The sequence below is a fragment of the Canis lupus genome, chromosome 8, assembly GCF_048164855.1.
Source record: "Canis lupus baileyi chromosome 8, mCanLup2.hap1, whole genome shotgun sequence".
In the NCBI taxonomy this organism is placed as follows: Eukaryota; Metazoa; Chordata; class Mammalia; order Carnivora; family Canidae; genus Canis; species Canis lupus.
In genome coordinates, this window is record NC_132845.1 from 10,910,674 (window position 1) to 10,931,743 (window position 21,070).

General features: G+C 35.7%; 1 long non-coding RNA gene across 2 annotated transcripts in view; it reads left to right on the forward strand.

Moving 5' to 3' along the window:
- The window catches only part of LOC140637535 (uncharacterized), a 63,663-nt gene that overhangs the window by 26,632 nt on the left and 15,961 nt on the right, over positions 1-21,070 (forward strand). For both annotated transcript variants that reach the window (XR_012034629.1, XR_012034630.1), the window contains 2 exons: positions 8,874-9,039; positions 12,693-12,793. This is a non-coding gene — a long non-coding RNA (uncharacterized lncRNA). The remainder of the gene's footprint in view (positions 1-8,873; positions 9,040-12,692; positions 12,794-21,070) is intronic.

The window sequence follows — 21,070 nt, forward strand, 5'->3', positions numbered from 1 at the left end:
TTTATTCTGCATCTCATCCACAATTCAGGGTTTTTTCCAAGTTAAAATATAATTTAAATATATCAACCTCATTTAATAATTTTAACAATAAAATATGACTCATATTTTGCAAATCATTAAATATATTAGATAATATGAAATATTTGGCAGCAATTTTATGGTCTTTCCATGAAAACCTACAATCTAATAAAATGATTCACAAGCTTTTATAGATCCTTTTTGATCTAATAATGTAATCTAATAATTAAGAAATAATGAAATGTATTTTCTTCTGGTTTGTATCTTCATTAATATTGTTTCATTGATTAAGCACTTTCTGTAATTGAACTATGATTCACTCATAAAAATTCGCAAAAATATTACTATTTGGTATGCCAGTAGGTCCTCACTTGTTTTTTGGGAGATGGTACTCAATGGACCTAAAAAAATATACTCCACAGCTAAATGTGCTTGGCAAATACTACATTATTGTATAGCAACTTCTTGATTTATAATATATATATTTGTCTAGCCAGGGCTTTAAGAAATACTGGAGTAGGGACGACTGGGTGGCTCAGTGGTTGAGCATCTGCCTTCGGCTCAGGGCGAGATCCCAGGGTCCTGGGGTCCTGGGATCGAGTCCCACATTGGGCTCCCTGCAGGGAGCCTGCTTCTCTTTCTGCCTATATCTCTGCCTCTCTTTTTGTGTCTCTCGTGAATAAATAAATAAAATCTTAAAAAAGAAAAGAGATACTGGAGTAAAGAAACTTGTTTTGCTTTAAGAACTCCCTATCAAAGTAATATGAAAATGGATCAGTGTTTTAATACTATAGCAGGCCACTATGACGGCAAATGCTGAACTAACTGGCCATCAGACAAAAACCACTGAGAACCTAGATACCCCATTTCCTGCATACAGGTCATATGAACCAGAGAGAACTTATTTTTAGAAAAATTATTTCGAACACCATTATGTTTTTGCAGAAAATGTGTAGTTTTAAGTATTTTTGTAATGTCATGGTATAAAGAAAGGTCTGTGGTAGAGTAAATGGAGTTAAATAATAAAATCTCTATAAAGTGTTTAGAGAAATAATTCCAGAGATTTAAGATTTGGCTAGTAACCCTTTCAAGCTTGCAAATCATCTGTCAAATGTCTCTAAGCTTGACATGTGAACTATATCACAAATCTTTCCACTTAACTGCTAGAAGAATGATGTTTTTCTAGTGGCCATGTGGCTTGGTCTAGTTCTGAAAAGAGCCTTCCCCAGAAAAGATGAAATCGAAAGCTTCACAAAGTAGAGGACCGCAGACTAGGTAAAGAAACTGTGTGAAGTGAACTGACAAAAATCTCATTTGGGAAGAGTTGGTAATGACAGTAACTGCTACCATTTGTTCAGGGTTAACCAAGTGCCAGACAGTGTTTGAACCAGGTACTGATCAAGATCAAGGGAAAAGGGAGAAACTTCTGTTTGGGCTGATATTGATAAAGTGCCACACTGTGTTTGCCTCATGCCATCTAAAACATGGCTCTTGTAATTAGTGTTTCAGAATGATAATCTGACCTCAGATGAAATTACAACTACTATGTAACTCAGCACCTGTCACTGTTTGAAGATATAATAGGGGAAGGGACAATGTAGTGATAAGAATTTTTATTTTAATTTGTTCTGCGTTAGACAATTTTTCCATCTACTTCCAATCATGCACCGTGTAGCTTTGGCATGTTGCATTTTGTTGTAATGCAGAAATGGTATCCAGTGTCACAACAGCATCATGGGAATTAAAAGAGTATTTATCTCTTTTACTCCCTGCCAGGAACTCAGTTGGAAGCCTATGTTCTTGAACTAATAAGTAAAAGAAGCTTCTTCTAGGGTATCTCATTACTCCTTCCATCTTCTCCCATTTGTATCACTGACCTTGAACTATACATGTCCAATGTTAATGGGATTTCCTTCAGGAAATTTTTCTGAAATAGAATTGTTCCAAAAATGCTATGACTTTTATTATTATCCTGGTTATATGAAAGCATTTTCAAACTTTATCAGATAGGGGTTTACATCTTTAGTCATAAGGGGTTAATGGTTTTTTTGTTGTTTTTTTGTTTTTTTTTTGTTTTTTGTTTTTTTAAGAAGCAAACCTCTAAGTGAGACCAGTTTTCATGTCTGAGAAAAGAATTCTGACTTTCTGATTCTAAAATAACAGATGAAATATTATCAAATTTAATTTAGGTGATGTTTTTAGTAGGAGTTGGAGAGAGACAAACCTGGATTTGTAACTGTATGAAATATCAATTGGCCACATTAACCAGAATGCTAATTAAATGCTAATTAAATTAGCTAATTAATTAGCTAATTAATGCTAATCAAAATGTCCGTGATACAGTGCTAAAACTAGAGCGAGATCTGAGCATAATCTGAGTTATAACCTGACCTTGCCACTTTTTAATGGGTGTGGCCACGAAAAGGTCATTTATTCTCTGCAGTTTGGGTTTTGTCATTTGTAAAATGGCTTGCCGTGTATGTCGAAGAGTTTAAGTGAAGGTATTATTTATTTGATGGGGTTTTGTGAACTCTCAGTACTTTGTAAACTCAAAAGAAGTATACAAGCAAAGGCACTGGTTAGTACTAGCAGTGATTATTTCTTCAAGTAATTAATCACTTTGGTCAGAACACTTTATTTTGATCAGAACATTTAAAAGGGACTGTTCACACCTTTCCTAATTTATAAAAGTCTTTACAAGTGCCCCTTTTCTATTAAAAAATGGAACATTTTATATAAAACTAGTGAATATATTGTTTCCCTCATCCCTTCTATTTTTTCTGCATTCCTTTTGCTCCCTCATATACAGTAAATATAACAAGGCAATTTGTAAACACTTTTTGAAACTGAAATTTCAAAAAGCGTATCAAACCACTACTTTGAAATTTTTGCTGTCTCTGTGGGAATGAAGAAGACTATAAAGAAGAAAAGGTTAATGAGCCAAATGGACACATTGAAAGTTCCACTTCACTTTTCATCTTATTTATCCCATCTCACCATCAGACCTGCTGTGGCCTGATAATTTTAAAATTCCAGTTTTGATGGAGACAAGGTCAGAAAGAAGAAACAACTACCTTCTTTACATGGAAATATAGTTTCACTTGGCATCGTGAGTTTCAAAAATTCAGTGAAAATGTGAATAAAATGCACATATGGGTCATTTCATCAATTGTCAATTCCATATTTTAAACTGCTTTGGCTGGGGTACCTGGGTGGCTCAGTGGTTGAGTGTCTGCCTTTGGCTCAGGTCGTGATCCCCAGGTCCCAGGATCGAGTCCCACATCAAGCTCCTTGCAGGGAGCCTGCTTCTTCCTCTGCCTCTCTCGCTGTGTCTCTCATGAATAAAAATAAAAATTTTAAAAATATAAAAAGAAAATAAACTAATTTGCCTAACATAAAAATCAAAGTGTTTATGTCTTTGTTATCTTTCAAAAAATATCTGCTACTCTAGTTCTTAATGTTGCAATGTACAGTAGCAACACAGAATTTCAGGATGAAAAAGAAAAGAAAAACCCATATCATTAAATAACAACCAACATCTGAACCAAAAAGGAAGTGGATAAACTGGTATTTCAATCATTTGTATATTTCATATATGTAAATTGCATGTTTATATACTGCACTTATAATTTTTTTTTCTTAATTCTAAATCACCAGTAGCTGTTAAGGCCGGAGTATGCTCACATGTGGTGTTGCCAGTAGCTCTTTTTTTTTTTCAGTGTAAGATTCCGGTTGATTTGTTGGAAGTGTTGTGTTTGTTGTTGTGTTTGTTCATAAAAAAAAAAATGTTATATGGGCATGCTCAAGTGTCTTCAGGTACAATTTTGCTTACCCAGTCATAGATGGTTGCCAAAATTAAAGACGATGAATGACTCGTTATCCTTTGGAATAAGATAAGTGGATGATGTTTTCTTGAGAAACATTTCTCACCATATTTCTCACAACAGTATGTTTACTTTGAAGCAGAACAGGAATAATTCTCAACAAGACACCGATCCAAGGACAAAGCCAATTCAGCACACTAGCTGTAAAAGCTGCCAGGCCTGTATACAGACCCAGAAAGGATGTATCTAAAAACACTCAAGGTGACCACCTGGATGGCTCAGTCTGTTAAGCAATTGACTCTTTATTTCAGCTCAAGTTATGATCTCAGGGTCATGAGATCAAGCCCCTTATCAGGCTCCATTGCTCATCAGGGAATCTACTTGAGATTCCCCTTTCCCTCTATGTCTGCCCACCCCGCCACTGCCCCATACTCTCTCTCTAAAATAAATAAATCTTTTAAATACACACATACATACATACACACATACACACACTTGAGGTATAAACAAATGACTTATTCACACCTGATTGTAGGCAGTGACTCGTACCACACATTTTGCTGTGGCACATTGGTGTCACCATGCAGTGCTATTGACTCCCGAAGAAAGTAGGGGAAGAAAAAAGTCTCTGATTTCTGTTAGTAATGATAGATCCATTAATTTTCATTTTCACTGAATGTGGCCCAAGATTTATACACTTGACAAATATTTATGAAATGTCTCCTCTATGCTAGGTTTTCAAATACACATTTGTTTTAGAATGCGTATATTCTATTCCAGATTTTTTCCTCTAAATTCTACTATTTTATGAGTTTTTATTAAATTGGATTATCGTATTAAACTGATTTGAGGGGAAGGAAGCTGCACTACAAATGTCTCTCTCTCAACGTTTCAGAGACAAATTCACATAACAAAATTTAAATGTTTACATAATGACAAATCGAGATAATCAACTGTGTCTGCTTCCCCAAAACTATGTGATGGACTACTAGGGTTATATTCATCACTACCCATAGGAACAGACCAGATAAGGAATTTAATAGAAACAGGGACACTTAAGCCAGTGTCTTTAAAGTGTTCATGAGGATTTCTCTTGAGTTCTTAATTGCTCAATTTTAAACTGCCTTCAGCATTTAGCTGGGGCACTGAACACTGGGAGTAGATCTTAAAAAACAGTTTTGTCCTAGGCTTAGAAATACCTAGGAACAGGCACAGCTGGGAAAGATGAATCTATATTGGCATTTCTAAGATGTTTCTTAAACATAGTCTCATTCTCTCCCTTCTACTAATCTTCTACTGAAGGTTAATATACTGAATCCTCCATTGCATCAAAGCTTTACAACTTACAGACAGAAAAGAACTGGTGAGGTTTGCTTTCACCATCTTTTGTTGCCTAGCTGTCCTTGCTCCTACAGCATCATCCAAATAGCCTGAGATCCCCTGAACCAGGAATTTCAGTTGTTCCTGCCTTCCAAAGCCATATTTCCAAATGCCATATATCAACCTTTTTCCTTCTGCTTATTTCCACTTTGATTTCACACATATTGTTAAAACCCACCAACTGGCAGGTATTATTTTTTATATCTTATAATATAAACATGAATAAAATATGGTCAGCAGTCTCAGGGAAGAGAAAGCTTTTAAGACTGGTGGTTATGATATAATATATTTAGGATAGTTATCGTGATACACACAAAAATAAAACAAGAATACAAGGAAGAGGAACAAGAGTCACCTGAAGAATCAGGGAAGGTTATATAGAAAAGGCTAAACCTGAATCTATTCTGAAGAATACTTTTTGCAAAGGTCGGGTGGAGGAAGGGAATTTCAGAGGACATTACGCGAAGAGGCATAGAGATTATATGGCATGGCGTGAAAGGGTGCTAGGCACTTACAAAAGTGGAAATAGGAGGTGATAGAGCTCAAAACATGAAGTTTCTGACATCAATTTTCTCCCTCCTTCTGATATTTTTCTGAGGCTAGTTGGCCAATTCCAATCAGTAGGCAAAGCTCATAGAAGACCAGTCCATAGAGGTGAGCCTTCCAGGTTGAGCAGTAAGGGAGGAGGAGGTGCAAAATGGATATGGAGGTTAAAACTGAAGATAAATGAAGGAGTCTACTTTTTGCTCCTCAGTCTCTACCACGCTCTCTCTTCCTCATGTCTTGCAAATAAGGAATGCACAAAATCCTCTCAGCTGTCTTATCAGGCTGGCATGCCACGCTATCAATTTAGTTGGGCTAATACCTGAAACCTAAAACATTAACAAATATATTATTTAATTTTTTATTAAAGATTTTATTTTATTATTCATGAGAGACACAGAGAGAGAGAGAGAGAGGCAGAGACAGAGACAGAGGGAGAAGCAGGCTCCATGCAAGGAGCCCGATGCAGGACTTGGATCCTGGTACTCCAGGATCACGCCCTAGGTGGAAGGCAGGCACTAAACTGCTGAGCCACCCAGGGATCCCCAACAAATATTTTTATTCTTTCTTTTTTAAGATCCAAGCAGAAAGATGAAAAGAAATCATAACAATTTAATCATTCCAGTCCCTGTCTCAGTAGCTGGCCATTAAGCAAGCCTAAGTAGGTATCACTCCTGCTTTTGTCCCCCTCAAATTCCATACTCCTTCCCATTTGCTCTTTGCCAACACCTCAATTTCAAGAGCTCTTTGCCTGATGAGATGACTCAACTCTTGATTCATGAAGAATACAAGGATTTTTGTCATCCTGACTTGTTTTTGCTTCTTTTTCTCATTGATCTGATTATTTTTAAAAAATGTACTAAGAAGCACCCCAGTGAATTCTTTGGGTTCTGTGCTCTCTTGGCTTATGGTGTCTAGAAGCAACCCCATTTTCAACTACCCTAAGAGTAGAATGAACTTTTTCTCTGCCTGTTGTTCAGTAGACCACAGCATTCAAAATGGTAAGGGGGAAGTTTCAGCTTCCACTTTAATTAAACAAAACTTCAAAGCACTAAAACTTCGAAGTGAACATAGCATAAGATTATGGGATAGAAGCAAAGAAACCTTGCCTTAATTTACGTGTGATACTGTAACAAAATACCATAAATTGAGTATCTTAACAGAAATTGATTTTCTCAGTTATGAAGGCTGGAAATCTGAGATCAGGGTGCCAGCACATTCAGGTTCCAGTGAGAGCTCTTTTCCTCCTTTGTAGATGGCTACCTTCTAGCTGAAGGCACACGTGACCCTGACAGAAACACGTATCATGGGGGTCTGAGCCAGGTGGTTACGCACTTACACTTTCAGACATGCTTGAAACAGCATGGGATGCTGTGGTACACATCCACTTTATGGATTAAGTAGCATCTGTTTAATAATGGGAAATTCAAGTCACATAGTTGCATGGTATCCCATGGTCAAGTTTTTAGAGACTAACAGGGCCAAGTAGAAATCTAAAATCTACTTTTCTAATGGAGAATGGTTGCTTCCATAACAGAATCTTCCACTGAAGTTTGCCAGAAGCTCTGCCCAATATTTCTATCTGGCATAGACATTTTTTATAATGTGGGATTTGCTGGGTGGGAGGTCTAAGTGCAGGGCTACTTATACTATAGCCTTGAGGCGGTACAGAACCTTTATTTTATCCCAATTTAAAATACTTTCTGAATTAAGTAGCAGAAGAGTTGGAGCTGAACATCTAGAGGTGATGTGCATTATCCCCAACATCCAGAGTTTCATCAAGCACCAGGTTCTTTATGAACTCTAAATGGCCCAGAAATTTCTCTCTCTCTTTGCAGAAGCTTTTTTTTTTTTTTTTGAGAGTGTCAATTGGTGCCTTGTTTTTCATTTTTAACGTTTTCCCCAGTTTTATTGAGATATAATTGAAACCTAATTTGGCAGAGGGTTTTGGAGTTCAAGTTCCATCCTCTTGCAATAAAGTTCTTACTTCCTGACTGGTATATTCAGTTAGAAAAATATCATGAATATAATGTGATGGGATGTACGACAGCCAGAAAATCAAGGTACCTCTGGTTTATGATGACAGAGAGCAAATGATCAGACATAATCTTCAGATAAGACAATGAAAGTGTATTGCTCTTCTTTTCAAGTAAAGGTGAATGACTCATGATTAAATTTACTGGTAGAAATTAGAAAAAAATCTATATCTAAGTTGCATGGTAGGGCCAGTGACTGCACACAGCATTGGAGCTGCAGCTCTTTTGGGCAAGACTCCTCCTTAAATTTGCAAAATCCAGTCATGCTTTAAGACTCATCTGTCTGGCTTTTGCACTGGCCAAATAGGAGAGGTAAGTGGGGATATGACAGGAACTGTTACTCTTGCTTTTTTCTACTTTTAAAAATAGTGGTGCTAATCTCTGAAAAATTCCTAGGCATGCATTATTGTTTTTAGTCTATCATGGGGAGGTTCCAGTGGCTTCTGCTAGGCAATTTCTACCAATACAGTACATAGTTCAGCAGTCAAGGAGCTAATGTGTTTTATTTTGTTATGTATTAAATATAGCATTTTTCACTATTTATTCTGGGACTAGGAAAACAATAAGCATGAGTTTGACTTACACTAAAAGTCTGTCTTATAATCTCTCTAGGTTCTAAATCTGTCTAGTGTGTTAAGTCACCATGGGTTAGCATGGATCTAGAGCCAGTGTCCACAAAACTCAAGGGTTGAGTTCTATTCTTTCCTTATACACATGTTTAAAAATTGCTGTAAGTCTCTCTAGGAGAAACTGTGGAGAAAATTTACTTGTGGTTGCATTGAAGAATATTTTCTCCAAGAGACTTGGCTTTCTCCATAAACACACATCTTGAATTCTGTGAAATGGCTTAGATCTAGACTCTGTGAGACCATAAGTCTCCTACAGCAATTTGAAACTGATTTCTGTTTACTTTATCTAGAATTTTCCCACTTACAAAAGTACCTTAAGAGCCTCCCCACCTATTTTATCTCTAGAGATCCTATGATCAATTAGCTATAGACTTTGGCTTGGACAGTACTCTGTCCCTATCTTTTTTTTTTTTTTTAAGATTTTATTTGTTTATTCATGATAGACACAGAGAGAGAAGCAGAGACACAGGCAGAGGGAGGAGCAGCCTCCATGCAGAGAGCCCCACATGGGAATCGATCCCTGACCTCCAGGATCATGCCCTGGTCTGAAGGTGGCACTAAAACCGCTGAGTCACCGGGGCTGCCCTGTCCCTATCTTCCTACTATTAGGTAAGTCTGTGTTACTGCAGAATATCAGAACTCCACTACTCTTCTGGACCCTGGAGATCGCGATTCCATAACATGACCTCCCACCACCAACTGCGGTCACTACAGAGTGCCTAAGCTGTGGAGAAAAGCATGTCCCTGCTTTTCAACTCTAGGCTCCCCTAGAGTTGAAGCTAGCAATGGGTTAAGCAGACTCCACATGCATTCTTTGAGCCTTTGTGCCCAAAGGCTCAAAGAATTTGTTCAGTGTGCCCTGCAAATTCCAACATCTCAAGCTCATTGATTATAGTCCCACCTTCAATTCAGCATCCTAGCATAATACTATTAATGTTTACCCCTAGTGTTTAAACCAAACACAAATCATGAATGCTAAGTACAGTCTTTTCAATAAATTCAACCAACCCATACTCATCTTATATTTCATGCTATTTGGCCTAACAACCTTATCACATATCCCACTCATGCTCTTCAGACTCCTCAGGGTACAAATTGGCAAGATCCTACAACTCTTTCAGTGAATAAACTACTTCTTTTCATATTAGTACTTGTACTTCTCCATTTAAACAATGCTGTCACCTGATTCTTCCTATACCTGCAGGCCATTAAGAGGACTGAGAGTTAAAAAAAAAAAAAAAAAAAAAAAAGAAAGAAAAAAAGAAAAGAAAAGAAAAGAAAAAAAGAAAACAAAAGAGGACTGGGAGTTAAACCTGAGATAACTGGTATTCCATTGTGAGGCAACTGCTCCAGCTTATGGAGACAGGAGCTGCCTCCATTAACAAGACAGTTTTAGCTAGGTTTGGGAATTTCCCAGCTTTTCAGAAATTTCCATCTGAACGCTATGTTTAGCATCCAAGACCCTCAGCTTTTCATTTTCTCTTTGTTGGCTCTCTAGGACCTTCAGAGGAGCTTTTCCCACATTATGATCTTTGTAACACCTATTGTCACCATTGCCACTAAGTGACACAGACACTTGATCACCACACATCACCCTCCACTGGTACTTCCTCAATGCTTTTTTGCTCATGATCCATTTTTGGAATTGAGATGCAAGCACTTGCCCATTATCCTCCCCACCCTGTAAGAAGGATATCCACCTGCTTCTATAATATGTAAACAATCAAATCTCAGAATCTTAATTTTAAGGCTCCCTTCCTGGAGCTACTCCTGGGGCCAATTACATTTTTTAGTCAGAAAACAGATGACACACCCTACTGGAGTAGTAAGAAAAACTTAATGGAGGAAACAATTTTTTTTTTCTTTAAGTAAACCAAGAGGGGATTATGAAACACTCCAGGAGTAGCAGGCAGTGGCAAATTACCACCAACTTTAGGCTGGAAGTGGTAAGATAAAGGAGTAATTACTGAATTCCAGACAGACCTGTAGCTATCGGAAAGGCTTCCCAATGGGAACATGATCCCTGCCAAACTTCAGTCAGGCAGCAGGAAGCTGGTGCAGGGTGGGGGGCGGGGGGACTGGAATTTCTGACTCCTCTATCCTTCCGTTGATCTATTTACTGGTGACTCTCATTGGCTGAGACCAAGCATAAGAACAAAGTCCATACCTTTTCTCACTATTCTTGATGATTATTTTTATAACCTTGTCTCCTTGTCCTCCACACACTTCTTTCCCTTTTCCTCTTCCAGCTGATGACCTATGATTTTACAGAGAAAACTGAAGCAATCAGAAGAGGATGTTCACAGATTGCCAACACCCTAAGAACACCCTTTACAGCATTTGTACCTACACCACATGCCTCCATTTCTGTTACCTGTGGATCAATTTCCGTGTTTCCACCTAAGCCAGTCTTTCTATAACTCCTACACTACATGCCATTCACTTACCCCCTCATCTGTCTCCAGCCATATTCTCCTCCATTTCTTCCACATCATCAATGTTTCCTTTTTTATTATAATGTGCTTTCAACATATTAACATACTATTATTTTCCTGTCATAAAATATACTTTATTGCTCTCCCTTCTCCTTCTAGTTACTACTGCAGTTATTATTTTCTTGTTATATGAAAACACCATATGATTCTAGTACTGTTTCTAGAAACTCTCCTACTGTTATCCGTAAAACCGACTGAAGTCTGGCTTTCCCCCTGAAGCTGCTCTTCTTAAGGCAATAATGACCCAAATTGCTATCCAATGGTTATGTTTCAGTCATTTTAATTGTCCCATTGGCAATAGTTGACATAGTTGGTTATTCACTTTCTCTTAAATAATTTACTTTAACTTTGATAGCGGGATACTGCACACTGTTGGTTTTCTAGCTTCCTCCACGGTCACTTCTCAATATCCTTTACTGCTTTCTCATTTTCTCCCCACACTCTCAATACTGATTGCCACAAGTTAAGACTTTTGTCCTCTTCTATCTATACTCGCTCCTTTAGTGACTGTATTTAGTGTAATGGCTTTAAATAATATTTATGTGAATGACTTCCAAAATAATATCACCAGTTCAGAACTTTCTTCTAAATCCCAAACTTATGTATCTAACTGCCTTCATACCTCTACTGGGATGTTTCATGTCCTGATAATCTTTTCTCAAAATCTGTTCCGCTAATAACAGCCTTCCTCATTTGAGATAAGGGCCACTTTCCAGTTGTTCAGGGAAAAACGACATGACAGTTTGACATCTCTTTGTGTCACATCTGATACACAAATATTTTCAGCTCTCCTTTCCAAATATATCCAGATTCTATTTCTTCACCAAGTATTATAACATTTGGTCTGGACTACCATCTATTACTATCATCTCTTACTTTGGTTACTGTAATGTTTTCCCTATCTTTATCCTTACATTTCTGAAGTCTTATCAATAGTACAGCCAGAATGTTATATTAAAACAAAAACAAAGAAAAATCAAACCAACAGCAACAAAAAACTTCCCTTCATTGGATCCTCCTTTTACTGACAGTAAAGTCAAAATTCATTACAACAGCTTACATGGCCCTAGAAGATGCCAAGTATGCTTCCACCTTAGGATACTTGTCTTAGTTGCTCCCCCTTCCTGGTATAGTATTTCTCCAGACAATGTTTTTGCTCATTCCCTACCTCACTCAAGTCCCGGATGAGATCTCATATTTTCAAAAAGTTTATCCCAAGTACTTTATTTCATACTCTATACCCCTCCTTCCTAACACTTCAATTCACCTTACTCTGTTCTTTTTCTTTTTATTCTACAACAATTACCATCTTCCAACATAATATAAAGTGTTTTTTATTTCTCATTCTTTGATATATTTGTATTTACTAGGAGGCTTGTTTATTATACATCTCCCTCTCTTAATATTTGAACTCAGTTAGGACTAACATGTTTGTCTGATTTATTCACTGACATATCCTAAGCATCTGGCACACAGTAGGAACTCAATAAATAAATATTGAATGAATGACTACTTTATAAGATTTAGAGTTCGAGAGTTCAAACAATACCAGTGTGGATAACAGTAGATATCAGCTCTGGACACAGATTCTTTTCTCCCACCTCACACTAGCATATGTATCATCCATCTGGCAGATTGCATCTACTTAAAGGAAGCACCTAATGGGGCCAAAGAAGTTCTCTAAATCCAAAATCCTCTGACACCTGTCATTTTAACTCTTAAAACTTCTATGATTAAATCTGCAGCCTTAATTCTTGTTTTACTTAGCCATCAGCTCTTGGAGAGAGGGGAAAAACCAACAAAAGGGACAAAATCAAGAGTGGTAGATGGCCTTACGAACTGGCCTTGAAGACATAATCACACTTCAGGTAAATAGATCATTTTTGTTATCTGTTTTTTTTTTTTTTTTTTTTTTTTTTTTTTTTTTTTTTTTTTACCACAAATAGTAGTGTAAACCATTTCTAAACGGGAAAGTAAGGTACACTGATTCTCTTTAAGGTCAATCTATAAAATCTGCATTAAATAGCAAATTCCAGTGGAGCAGATTCAACTGCTGACTAATATAAAAAACTATTTTCCTAACGTTATCAGTAGATTGTATTGGGAACCCAGAACATAGTTTAATATTTTTCCTTTTTGTTTCCACTGCCAAATCCTTAAAAAACTACTCATAGCTCTTAGGGTAAAGTTCAAGTTTATTGCCATGTATTACAAAAAAAATAAAACAAAACAAAAACCGCTTGTCCACCTTTCCAGCCTCATTTCTAGCTTCTTTCTCCCTTGCTTCTTTTGCTACTACCATAATGACCTTCTGAAATAACATCATGTTCCTTTTTGCCTTCATGGCCTTTAAGTGCTGTTATCTATGCTGGGGATGTTCCCTTCCCCATTCTTTATTCAGTTAATTCTTATACATCCTTCTGATATCAGCTCAAAAGACCTTTCATAAAAAGTCTTTTCTGACCCACAGAATAGGTAAGGTCCCGTGTTATATCCAACTAAAACACCCTTCACATTGTTTAATAATGTTTTATACATTTTGAATGTATATATTTATTTGGGTATTTTTTTGGGGGGGGCATCATTTTTCCATCCCTTAAAAGACTGGACTCTAGATTTTATGACCAGAAGAACAATACTCTTTTTTCTAATCACTGTTTTCATTTTGCTGAGAGTATATTAGTCCCACAGTGTAGATTAGAAAAAAAAAAAAAAAGAATAAAATGTATTAACTAGATAACTGATTCCATACCCCACCTCTTGACTATGTTAGGTTCCCCTGTTATGATCTCCCTTATTACTCTATTTTTCTATTAATTGGCAGTATGTTCTATGGCAATTACATAACTAAGAGCAACATGAAAAGAAACATATCTGATTTCCTATATTACTGGTAAAGCCTGTCATATTGTTCTGTACATACTACATCCAGAGCAGGCAATTACTAAATGGAAGTTTTTGTTCGTTTGTTTCAACACTTCTTTCTTAGGCTAGCAAATATTTCTTACTATGAACCTGTTTTAGGAAAATCTTTGGCCAGGTTATATTTTAAAGTTGTTATAGGTCAGAAGCCTAAAATTAGTATCTTAATTCTGCCCAGAGGAGTTGTATTAATCAATAAAATTCAACATAATGGAAAAAAAAACAACTCTAGTCTAAAACTTTATATCCCAAATATCTTCAATACCAACTAACCCATGAAAAAATATCCAGTTCGGGTAAGGGTATGTTAACTACTTATAATTGAATGTGACTTTTTCTTTAAAGACCTGCCATCCCACTTTCTACTAGGGCACATGACATTTCTAAAATAAAAATTATAATATGATCCAGGGACAAAATCCTGGGACTATGCTTAGGCCTTACCCTGAGTTAGTGCTTTTTCTTCCCTTGTAGCTTTTTGTTATTTTTTAAATCAAGTGATGTAATGAAGCCAATTTATATGACTCAAAAGAACCAATTTCTAAATTTTCAGGAATTTTGTGAGCAATTTGTTAAACCAATGGCATCTTTTAGTTTACATTATGGTAATTGGTGGGTGCTAAAAATTTGAGATTTTGTCCCCAGAAAACCACTTGTTAAAATAAATTTTAGCAAAACATTTCTTGAATCCTTTGTGACAATGCCTTGATAATCTAATAAAATCACCTTATGATGTCTATACCACAAAATAAGCTCCAGATAGTCACCTGATGTGCTTTATCTTTGCATTTGTATGCCATTGCAGTTTTTCAGACCTAATATATTCCAATAAATATTTTATATTAAAGAATAAATATGCATCTTTGGGTGGGACCATAATATAGTCCATGGATCATACCATAATAACCAAAGAATTTTGTACCTTTCTAAGGAATATATGGCATTCAAAGTTTGGTTTAATTAAGCCTTGAGAAGATAAACAAAACTCCAGATATTAAAACATGCCTTAAAGTTTCAATGGTGATATATATCAAAATAATATTGTAAATAAATTATGGGATCTAAGGGGGCCTGGGTGGCTTAGTTGGTTGATCAATAGACTCTTGATTTTGGCTCAGATCATGATCTCAGGATCATAGGATCAATCCCTGCATTAGACTCTTCATTCAGTGGGGAGTCTGCTTGAGATTCTTTCCCTCTCTTTCTGCTTCTCTCCCTCTCTCTCTCAAATAAATAAATAAATAAAAATCATTAAAATCTTATGGGATCTAGAGAATGATCTCACATCATAACAGACACAGATATTTAAAGTATGGCATCTCTTTACAGTATATTAAATTTCTTGAGTATAATTTTTTAACAAATATAGATGGTATTTTAAAAATGAAGTGTTTTAGATATAGGGAAGTCACAGAATCAACTCTTCTGTGCTATCTCTTTTTATACTCAATACTGCAGCTATGAAAGAATGTCAATGATTATTCAGAATTCTTCTCTTTGAATCCTTTCTCTGCCTTCCTGTTTTCTTTAAACATTCCTATTCTCCACACAGGATAAGAACTAATGAAATAATCCATTATATCCCTTTGTCCATTTTTTCCTGACCTACTAGAAGAGGAAAGAAATTTCCTCTTTTTACCTTTGAACTAATGGATCCATTGAACATTTAAATGTAACCTGATTGAAGAAAAATATTGAGCAAAAGAAAGGGAAGTTACAGAAAATATAAATGCAATCATTATACTCAATTACTGTAAACTCTATCTCTAGAATTGGGAATGAGACAGAAATGCAACTATCTCACTTTTATTCAACATTTTATTCACTCTGTAACCAGCCAATACAATAAAGCAAGGGAAAAAATGAACAAAGAAATAACAGTAATTTTTACATAAAAGAAATGGAACTGGCATCTTATGAAGACAAGATAATTGTTTATATTGAAAATTCAGAAGACTACAGATTTTTAGAATTAATAAATAACTTTAGCAAGGAGGCTGCATATAGAGACAACACACAAATAAATGGTATTTCTGTATATTAGCAACACAGGTAAAGTTGAAATTTAAAGATATTAATAGCCTTAGCAACAAACTGTATCAAATGTTTAAATAAATCTAACAAAAGATGTGAACAAAATTGCTCTAGACTAAAAACTCCAAACAGCATAAAAGAAATTAAAGATGATATGTTTGTTCCAGCTCTGCCAAAAAATGCTGGTGTTATTTTGATAGGGATTGCATTGAATGTGTAGCTTGCTTTGGGTAATAATAGCCATTTTAACAATATTTGTTCTTCCAACCCATCAGCATGGAATGTTTTTCCATTTCTTTGTGTCTGCCTCAGGTTCTTTCAAAAGTGTCTTACAGTTTTCAAAGCACAGATCTTTTACCTCTTTGGTTAGGTTTATTCCTAGGTATCTAAAGGCTTTTGCTGCAATTGTAAATGGGATCAATTCCATGATTTCTTTTCTGCCACTTCATTATTGGTATATAGAAATGGAACAGACTTCTGTGCATTGATTTTATATCCTGTGATTTTGCTGAATTACTCTATCGGTTCTAGTAATTTGTTTTTTTTTTTTTTTTGGTGAAAACATGAACAGACATTTCTCCAAATAAGACATACAAATGGTTAACAGATCCATGAAAAATTCCAACATCACTCATCATCAGAGAAATACAAATCAAAACCAAAAATGAGATACCACTGCACACCTGTCAGAATGGCTAAAATTAACAACTCAGGGAACAACAGTTGTTGGTAAGGATGTGGAGAAAGAGGAAGCCTCTTACTCTGTTGGTGGGAATGCAAACTGGTGCAGCTACTCTGGAAAGCAGTATGGAGGTTCCTCAAAAAGTTAAAAACAGAGCTACCATATGGCCCAGCAATTGCACAAACACATAATGTTGAGCAAAAGTCAGAAGGAGTATTCCACTCCACACCAAGATTCCATTCATACAACACTAATTTATGCTGTTAGACTCAGGGTAGCAGTTACTCTCACAGAGGTAGAGGCTGGAAGGAAGAAGAAGCTGCTGTAGTGTTGGTAATGATCTAGGGTATATGTTTGTTCATTTTTGGATTTTACCTCGAAGTTGATTAGACTAGGCTATTTAGCCATGAAAATTCATAAAGCTGTACACTTATGATATGTGATCCTTTCTGGTTGTTGATTATACTTCAATAAAAAGTTTTTAAAAGAGTAGAGAGAAAGAGGTTTTATTTTTTTCATCAGTGTTCATATTTTCATTGTATAACATAGCACTTTTTTCCTATTGTATATATTTTATCTTTAAATAATGAAGTTGTGTTTTTATTAATAGACAAAATTCCAATCCAAGCTGTGCCCCATTATATACATCTTGTATTTTATAACAGAGGGAGGGAGTACAAGCTATTTAATTCCGATATTTCCATTTCTGGAATAAAAACCAGAAGGTTCAGATTTAAATATTTTTTATTAGAACCACCCATGTCAGGAAAACAGGTCCAACACGTGTGCCCCAAATCATTTCTGTCATCAGTCTTTTCAGCATAATCAGAACATATAATCTTTCATTATTATGATGGAAGTGCATTAATTTTTCCAGTTTTGCAATCTTTAAAAATATTGTTATATATTTAAAACAAAGTCCCATCTTGGAAAATGCTATGTATATTCTCTACTGGAAATTTAATATTGAATTTCTCAGAACAAACCAGTAGACCTCCTCTTGAAAAAAGTGGGGGGGGGGCACAATAATCAGAACACAGAAGCCGTTTAAACATATCAATAAATGGTGCATTATGAATAATGAGATTAGGATTTTCATCATGATTTTCATTTAAAATTCTCAGAAACTCATGTTCCCATTGACTACAAATGTTCACTGTTTCACATACTGAAACCTCCTGTTTTTGTATTTTAAGGAAGTTATTGTCCTGGTGTGTAAACTGGAACTTTGCCATGTCAGGTGAAAGATAATCATTGGGTTACCTCTCTTTTATAATAAAAGGATATCATTATTTTCTGACTTCATAAGTCAAAATGTTTTCTACATTTTACACATATATATTCATGTACTTATTCATATGTACACTCAGAAACAGATGTACACACACAAAATAATCCAAAATAAAATAACTAAATAAAATGACACAATTCTGATTATCTTAACATATTTGTTACTTCATATTTCTGACTTAGATTTTACTCATAATTACAGTCAATTGTCACTACTGGCTTTGGCTGGGTTGTGGAAAGCTGTAAAAAGTATCATTTCTACCATAATACTAACCCCAAAAAGCTAGTTAATTTCAAAGTTTATGTCTTTTAAAGAATCTACCAGACACTTGAGGCCACATGACAATCAAATAACTCAATTTGAAAGATAAGAATCTCTAAGGAGAAAATGGATAGGAGCACTTGCTCACCTGTAGCAGATGCCAAATGCCAGACACACCAGTAATAATAATTCAGTTGAGATTTTAAATAAATGGCTAAAGTCTGAGTATGATAGTTCACAAGAAAGTATAGAAACCCAGGATGCAACAGACACAAGAGGAATTCACACCCCTTGAAGGTTCTTTCCCAGACTTTTCTATATGCTCACAAAAAAAGACAGGTTAGAAGACAAGAGAATAGAGAAAACTTTGTTTACAATGCAAGCCTGGGAGAGAAGAAAACTAGCTGCTGTGGGAAAGGTAGAAATTCCTACTGGGATCCTTTTCTCTTATCTCTAACATCTCCCACAGAACAAAAGCCTAAAGTTTCTAAGGGAACCATAATGAACACCATCACTCTCAGCATATATACAAACTCCCACTACAGCTAAGGGAAGAGGAATAAAAAATAAAATTTAATGTAATTTATATCATAAAGACAAAAAACAAATCCCTTACTCCTGAAGTATGGGCAGAAATACATCATGAGCCCAGATCATGATACCCCTACTGCTGGAAGAAGGGTAATATCACTGAGAAGTCTTCATTCCTGAAAACCTGAGGCATTGCACTTCCCTGAGATTGAAGTTGGACCAGAGCAGCAGAGATTCTCTCCAGTACACATGTCCAACAGCTTAGCAAGTGTTATGTAAAGAGTAATGACAGTCTAATCCTGGTTTAAAAAAAAATCAAAAGAGAGTTACCTTCTCTGAAAATTAGTGCAATGTGAAGACCTAAGCTAAGTGTGGGAAACAATAAGAAAACTCTCTGGGAGACCAGTTCCTAACATAAACACAAAGATAACTAAGGGGCATTTGTAGCCTGTGGTGCACTCAGGGAAGCAATAGCAACAACAGATCAAACCTAACTCAAATCCTGACTAGACTGATTCAACCTCTGACACCAAAAAAAAAAAAAAAATAGAAAAAAAGGATGTGTACATTTCCAAGCATAATTATTATTTACCTATTTTTAAAATATTTTATTTATTTATTTATTTATTTATTTATTTATTTATTTGAGAGAGACAGACAGACCATGAGAGGAGAGAGAGGCAGAGGGAGAGGGAGAAGCAGACTACTGCTGAGCAGGGAGTCTGACACAGGGCTCAATCCCAGGACTGTGGGATCATGATCTGAGCCAGAGGCAGATGTTTAACCAACTGAGCCATCCAGGTGCCCCTAGTTACCTATTTTTTTTACAATTCTACATAAGATACTGGATTTCATCCCCAAGTTATAAGATATAAAATAAAGCAGGATGAATAAGACATGCCCAAGAGACAAAGCCATCAATAAAACCAAATTCAGACATGACAATGATGTTGGAACTATCAGACCTGGAATTTTAAATATAGTTAATAAGTTGAAGAGCGAAGTGAAAATAGTAAACAACAAGCAAGATTATATGGTAGACTATTAAAAAAAAATAGAAATGCCAGAGATGAAATACACAGTAACAGAGGCAAGGAATGTTTCACAGTGGTCTCATCATAGATGATACAGATTAGGAAATAATCCATAAACTGAAGATAGATACATCAATAGAAATTACCTAACTAATTACCTAAAGTATTATGCCAAATAATAGGAAGAAGATGAAGATGAAGAAGGAGGAGGAGGAGGAGGAGGAGGAGAAAAGAAGAAGAAAGAAGAAAAAGAAGAAGAAAGCACACATTAGCTAAGGACTATGGGAAAATATAAATCTAACATACATGTACAAAGAGGAGAGTGAAAAGATGGGACAGAAGAAATATTCAAAGATGATAATGTTATAAGAAGTTTAAAAGAAGAACACAGTTTCAAGAAGCTCAGAGAACAATAAGCAGGATGACTTTAAAACAAACCACATACGTTATTGGAACAGCTAAAAATCTAAGACAAGAGAAAATCTTGAAGGCAATCAGAAAACATAACAAATTATACATAGAGGAAACAAAGGCAAAATTTCCATCAGAATTCTTGCCAGTAAAAATAAAATAAAGTCGCATCTTGATATGCTTTTTTAAAAAAAAGTCAACCCAGAATTCTATACTCATGAAGACACTTTCAAAAATTAAGGAGAAATATTTTTTTTTCCCAGAAACAGTTTTTAAAGACCTAGACACAATACATCTTAAAGAAAGTTTTTCAGCCACAAAAAATACCAGGCCGAAACTTGTACCTCTACAAAGAAATTAAGAATATTGAAAATAGAATAGATATGTAATTTTTCATGTAATTGTTCTAACAGATAACTGACTGCTTAAAACAAAAATAGTACCAATGTACCACGTGTTAATAGCAAACATAAAAGTAAAACATATGAGGCGCTTGGATGGCTCAGTCAGTTAAGAGTCTACATTCCACTTAGGTCATGATCTCAGTGTCCTGGGATTGACCCCTTTGTTGGGCACCCTGCTCAGCAGAGAGTCTGCTTCTCTGTCTTCCCGCTGCCCCTTCCCTGCTCCTGTGCACTCTCTTTCTCTCTCAAATAAATAAAATCTTTATTAAAAAACGTAAAATGTATGATAAAATCGCACAATGGATGGTGGGGAGAAACTGCTGTATGATATGCTTCCTACACATGAAGTATCTATTATCTGAAGGTAAATTGTGATTAAAGAGGCACATGGTGGAGTGCCTGGCTAGCTCCATGAGAAGAACATGCTACTCTTGATCTCAGAGTTATGAGTTCAAGCCCAACAGTGGGTATAGAGATTCCTAAACAAACAAAAACAATAAAAAAAAATAGAAGTCTAAGACAAACCCCAAATTTTTTAACAATAGGTACACGTAATGAGTCAGGAGTGGAAATAA